The following is a 5,413-nucleotide window of genomic DNA, read 5'->3' as shown; positions in this document are numbered from 1 at the left end:
GACGGGAGGGGGCAGGTCTAAGCCAAGTGCCGCCTGGTGACATTGTGGTGAGCAGCACAGAGTAGGGAGGGAGGGAGAAAGGCAGGCCGGTTCATGGGTTATGGAGAGAGGCAGATCTGAAGAGGTGAGCGTGTGAGGAACAGGCTGCGAATGACCTGCTTGCCACCTGAGTCCAGGGTCATTTCCGGGCCTGGGCTACTTCCAAGGACCAATCTTGGTCCAAAACTCTGAGTAGCTGAGGGTGCATGAGGTCTGTGGCTCTTGTCACCCCTGATGACTGCACAGAAGGCTGTGATCTGGGCTGCCACCTGGAGGCAGGTTGCTGCCATGGGAGCTGTGCCAATCTGAGTGGCCTGCAAGGCCTCCTGAGGCCATGGTGACATTTGGGTCTGAACTACTGCCAAGGGCCATGTCTGGGCTCTGCCATAGTTAGGGTCTGCATTGATGTCCTTAGTCCATGTTGCCACCAGAGGGCACAGGGATGCCTAGGGTCTAGACCACAACCTTTAGTCTTAAGTGTTCAGGGAAGGTGCTACCACTGGGACCATGCTGATCTGAGTGACCAGCACTGCCCGCTGGGGCCATGATGTCATTCAGACAGGGAAGGTGCCAAGGGCCATGTCTGGGTAAGTGGCTCTACAGCAGGATCTGAGCTGATGTCCCCGGCCCCCCATTACTGCTGAGGTCCATGCAGGTGCCTAGGGTCTGGTCAGCCACCTGAGACCATGTTGGTGTCCGAGCGTCATGCTACTGTCAAGGGCCGTGTCTGGGTCTGTGGTCCTGCTGTGACGGAGGTCTGTGCTGATGTCTATTGCCCATGTTACCACAGGGAGGTGCGGTGTGTGTGGTGGGGTCGGGGTGATGTCATAGGAACCAAATATGTTGAAATCTGAGATCTGAGAGCAGTGCTGAGTTGGCCCCACCCCTCACTGGCCCTAGGATAGCTGTTCCCTCCCCCAAATCGAGAAAGATGGCCCCACTCCTCACCACAGACAGGTACCATACCTGGGCAGCACTGGCACTGACCCTGTTAGTGGCGGTGCTGGTGAGCCGGCCCTGAGGGCATGAGAACAGCAGAACTGACCTCCTCACACAGTCTGTCGTGTGGTGGCATGGGTGAGGGAAAGATGCCTTCTCCTTTCCCTTGCTACCTGAGGCAGACTGGAGAGCTGTCACCCAGGTCACAAGAATGGGAGAACTAGCTTTGCCCCCCTCGCCAGCTGTAGCATACAGGAGAGCAGACCCTGTACCCCACCAGGGCAGCAAACTAGAGCTAACCACGTTGTCTGCATGCAAGTGAACCAGCCCTGAAAGCAGGAGAGCTAACCCTGTCCCACCCCTCATACAGCAAGTGAGAGAAAGGGCCCTGCCCCTTGCCTGGGCAAGACAGTGGAGATGGCCCTTGGTGGTGTGAGTGTGGGTGAGTAGGACCCAAGGGCCCTGCTCCTTGTGGCAGGCTGCACTGGGCAGACTGGGCAAGGCAGTGCTGGAAAGCTCACCTCGGTGGTGACAGCTGGGGAAAGCTGTGGGCTGACAAGGCCACCTGTCACCCAGACCCAGAACCAGGGCTGTGAGTTGGCCCACACCATCTCCCACCTCATCTATGAACTGTTGGAGCATGTGAAGGGGACGAGCCTACAGATCCAAAACAGCAGGATCTCTGTGACACAGGACAACAGGATATCCAAGAGGAGCCCCAGTGAGAGCCCACACCAGCGTGTAGCAGAAACCAGAGGCCTTGAGCCAGACCAGTGACTCCGGGCAATAAACCCTTGCCAATGAAGATGAAAGGACTGGAGGGTGAACTGTGTGACACTTTCTTCTCCTTGTTCTTGGTTTGTTTGCTTGTTTGGGTTGGGTTTGGTTTGGTTTGATTTTGGTTGTCTGCGTTGTACCCAGAGCCCAGACCCCCAAATACCACTAAGAGACCAGATCCAATGCAAAAGCAGAGTCTTTTTTATTATTATTATTTCAGCATGCTGGAGCCAACCATCCTACACAACGGCAACATGACGACAACCCCGACAAGGCGGTGGGGGCTTCTTTGAAATCTTGCTGAGGGGAGTATCTAAGGAAGTTAAGTCATTCTAGATACGATTAGCTTAAGCAAGTGAAAATCATATTAGTATGTTTTAATTGACTAGGGCTAGCCAGGGCTTACTCAGGGCTACAGTTTTCCATTTGGGGGCAGGCCTGGACAAGTCCCAGGCCTTGGCCTTGAGCTGCTGTGGAGGTTGGCCTAGGCCTAGCCTGCTACTGCTGGTACCAAGCCTCCTCCTTGCTGTTTGGCTGGATGAAAATTGATTGTCCTTTATTTGTGGCTTTTCTTCAGAAACTGCTTGTTCAGTCTCAGGAATAGGAAATTGAGGCCTGATCTCTGAGAGAAGGCTGAGCAGCTGTTGTGGCGTCTGCTCAGTTTGTTTGCTATTTTTGTTTTGTTTGCTTTATTTGGTTTTGGGGCTTTCTTTTAAATTTTGTTTTGAGGGGGAGGTTGCAAGGGCAAAGGTCAGATGGGGGTTGGGCGGGTTGGGGATGCATGTTGAAATATCTGAAAAGAGGCTGGATCGCAGCCGCCAAAATGAAGTTCAATCCGTTTGTGACTTCTGACCGGAGCAAGAACCGCAAACGGCATTTCAATGCACCTTCTCACATTCGGAGGAAGATCATGTCTTCCCCCCCTTTCCAAAGAGCTGAGACAGAAGTACAATGTTCGCTCAATGCCCATTCGAAAGGATGATGAAGTTCAGGTTGTCCGGGGACACTACAAAGGCCAGCAGATTGGCAAAGTGGTCCAAGTATACAGGAAGAAATACGTCATCTACATTGAACAGGTGCAGCAGGAAAAAGCTAATGGCACAACTGTCCATGTGGGCATCCACCCCAGCAAGGTGGTGATCACCAGGCTAAAGCTGGACAAAGACCGAAAGAAGATCCTGGAAAGGAAAGCCAAGTCTCGACAAGTAGGAAAGGAGAAGGGCAAATACAAGGAAGAAACGATTGAGAAGATGCAGGAGTAGGGGCGTCTCATACAGTTTTCATTAAAGACTGCTTGAGTAGTAAAAAAAAAAAAAAAAGAAAAGAAAAGAAAAGAAATATCCGAAAAGAATCAATAAAAGTTAAATACATTTTGAAAAATAAAATTAACAAGGAAAGTACCAGTGTCTCTACTACAGTAAGGAAGTTGCTTCTAATTTCTATTATGTATTTGAGCATATATGTTTACATTTGTCATAACTAAAAATCACCTATTTACTGAGGAGCACAACCAAAAAGCTTTGAAAGTCACTAGTACTGACATAATAGTACATCCCAGCAGCTCAAATTTCCTGTCAACCCCTCTATTGAAAAGCATCTGGAGTCTCAAAAATACCATAAAGTTTCTTCAAATGATAAAATCTCTATTCATAGCATATTCTTTTTGTTGCTTAGCCATTAATAGTTCCGTGATTTATTACTACTTAACGCCACTGACTCTCTGGCAAACAGTCAGCTTTCCAGATGGAGACTATTTCTGCATTTCCACCCACTGTCTTCATCCCCATTTATCCCTAACTCACACCATCGGCTTGTCCTGAGGCCCACCTCTACCCCCAATGGAAGGAAGCAATCCTGAAAGGCAGTGATGATCTCTCTGCAGCCTTCATCATACCTGAGCTCTGGGACCACTTGTCTGGGACAAGGATGCCTAGAGGGCTAGTAACATCTGGGGATGCTTTCAGAAGAGATTAGCATTTGAATTGCCTCACTACATAAAGAACAACCCTAACTGATGTGAGTATTGACTAACCCACCGAGTGCCCAAATAGAAGAGATTGAGAAGAAAACTCCCTCTCTCCTCCATCGGCCCCACCCTCCTATGCTGGACCATCCATCTGATCCCGCGTCATACACTGGCACTCCTGACTCTCCAGCCTTCACACTCTCACTACTGTACCACCAGCTCTCCAGGGGTTCCGGCTCCCAGATGGAGTCTCATGGGACTTCTTACCTCTATAATCTTGTGAACCAATTCCCACTAATAAACGTTCCCATACGCAGTCATATGTTCCTTATTGACAAGCATGTAATCTAAGAAATGTGTTGATATAATTTTGTCACTTTGCAAACAACATAGAGTATGATTACACAAACTAAGATGGCCATGATGTCACAGGAAATCTGGTCCCAAGAGATAGCTGTTGTAGACACGATCTGTCACTGACTAACGTCTGACAGTCTGTGCATATGGTTCTTTCTCCGAAGAAGCCTGTCCAGGCAAGCTCCATGACAACTGATCCTATTAGTTGTGCCTCTGTTTCACATTCCTCCTTTCCTGGGTGTACACAGCATTACTGCAATGAACAATCTTCCTTTCCCCCACATACTCAACTCTTCGTTTTTAAAGGTGAGCTTCATTCCTCCTAAAGAAAGACAGAATACCCTATACCACAGTAACCATTTCTTTCTCTGAAGTATTATAATCTAAGTTTTCTATGATGTTTTACCTCTGCCTAGCTTTTTCTCTTCTCTGTGATAGAAATTGAAAACATAAAAGTTAGGCTACCGCCATCTTAGCACTGTCTTCTTCACACACAATCCACTCATATCCCAGGATCTCCTTCCCTTGTTTGTTTGCTTGTGTGTTTTTCTAGACAGATTTTTCTGTATTGCCCTGGCTGTACTGGAACTTGCTCTGTAGACCAGGCTGGTCTTGAACTCAGAAATACCTGCCTCTACCCTTGAGCGCTGTGATTAAAGGCCTGAACCACGCCACCGGGCTAGAGTTGTCTTCTCTTGAAGCTACACATGTTCTTGGCTTTAGGAGCATTTCTCAGAGCAGAAATCTTCTGTTTTTCTCTAAGTTGTTCTATTACCAATACAGACTTGAGAGTCTGCTATTGAGTGAGAATCTGATAGATCAAAGAGGCGGTGTAGGAGTGATCAGATGACCTTTCCAATTTACCTGAGACATGGCAAGCATGTGTCTCTAACATCCCCTACCTATAATCTCTAAGTCTCTCCCTACTATTTCCTGCACACCTCTCTATCAGTCTCCCAGGATCCTCTGTCCTCCCTATGGTTAATTCTTGTCACTGACTCTGCTCCCTGCTCCAAGGTTAATTTTATTAACACAGTCTTGGAGTTTCACAGTGCGATCAAATATCTGGCAACAGAAATTTTACACCCAAATTCAATTTTATGTGATGCATTCCTGCTCAATCGTCAAGATGAGTTCATTTATTATTTCTTTAGTGAAGCCTCCCCTAACATCACTTCCCTAAAATTACTAATTACCTCTTCATCTAAACTGAGTCCATTCGGGCTGTGAGAAAAACAATCAGGCTAGGTAATTTGTAAATTAAATAGAAGTATTGCACACAGTTCTAAAGGCAAGAAAATTCAAGATCAAGGTGCTGGAAGATAGCATGTCTGG

The 5,413-nt window shown here is 47.8% G+C and overlaps 1 pseudogene; it reads left to right on the top strand.

The window, feature by feature from the left end:
• Window positions 1–2,572: 2,572 nt before the first annotated feature.
• On the top strand, window positions 2,573–3,057 carry LOC101992655 (annotated as a pseudogene).
• Window positions 3,058–5,413: the final 2,356 nt, after the last annotated feature.

Source organism: Microtus ochrogaster, unplaced genomic scaffold (genome assembly GCF_000317375.1).
Source record: "Microtus ochrogaster isolate Prairie Vole_2 unplaced genomic scaffold, MicOch1.0 UNK51, whole genome shotgun sequence".
In the NCBI taxonomy this organism is placed as follows: Eukaryota; Metazoa; Chordata; class Mammalia; order Rodentia; family Cricetidae; genus Microtus; species Microtus ochrogaster.
Note: the sequence above shows the minus strand (reverse complement) of the source record. Positions and strands in the feature narration are given on the sequence as shown.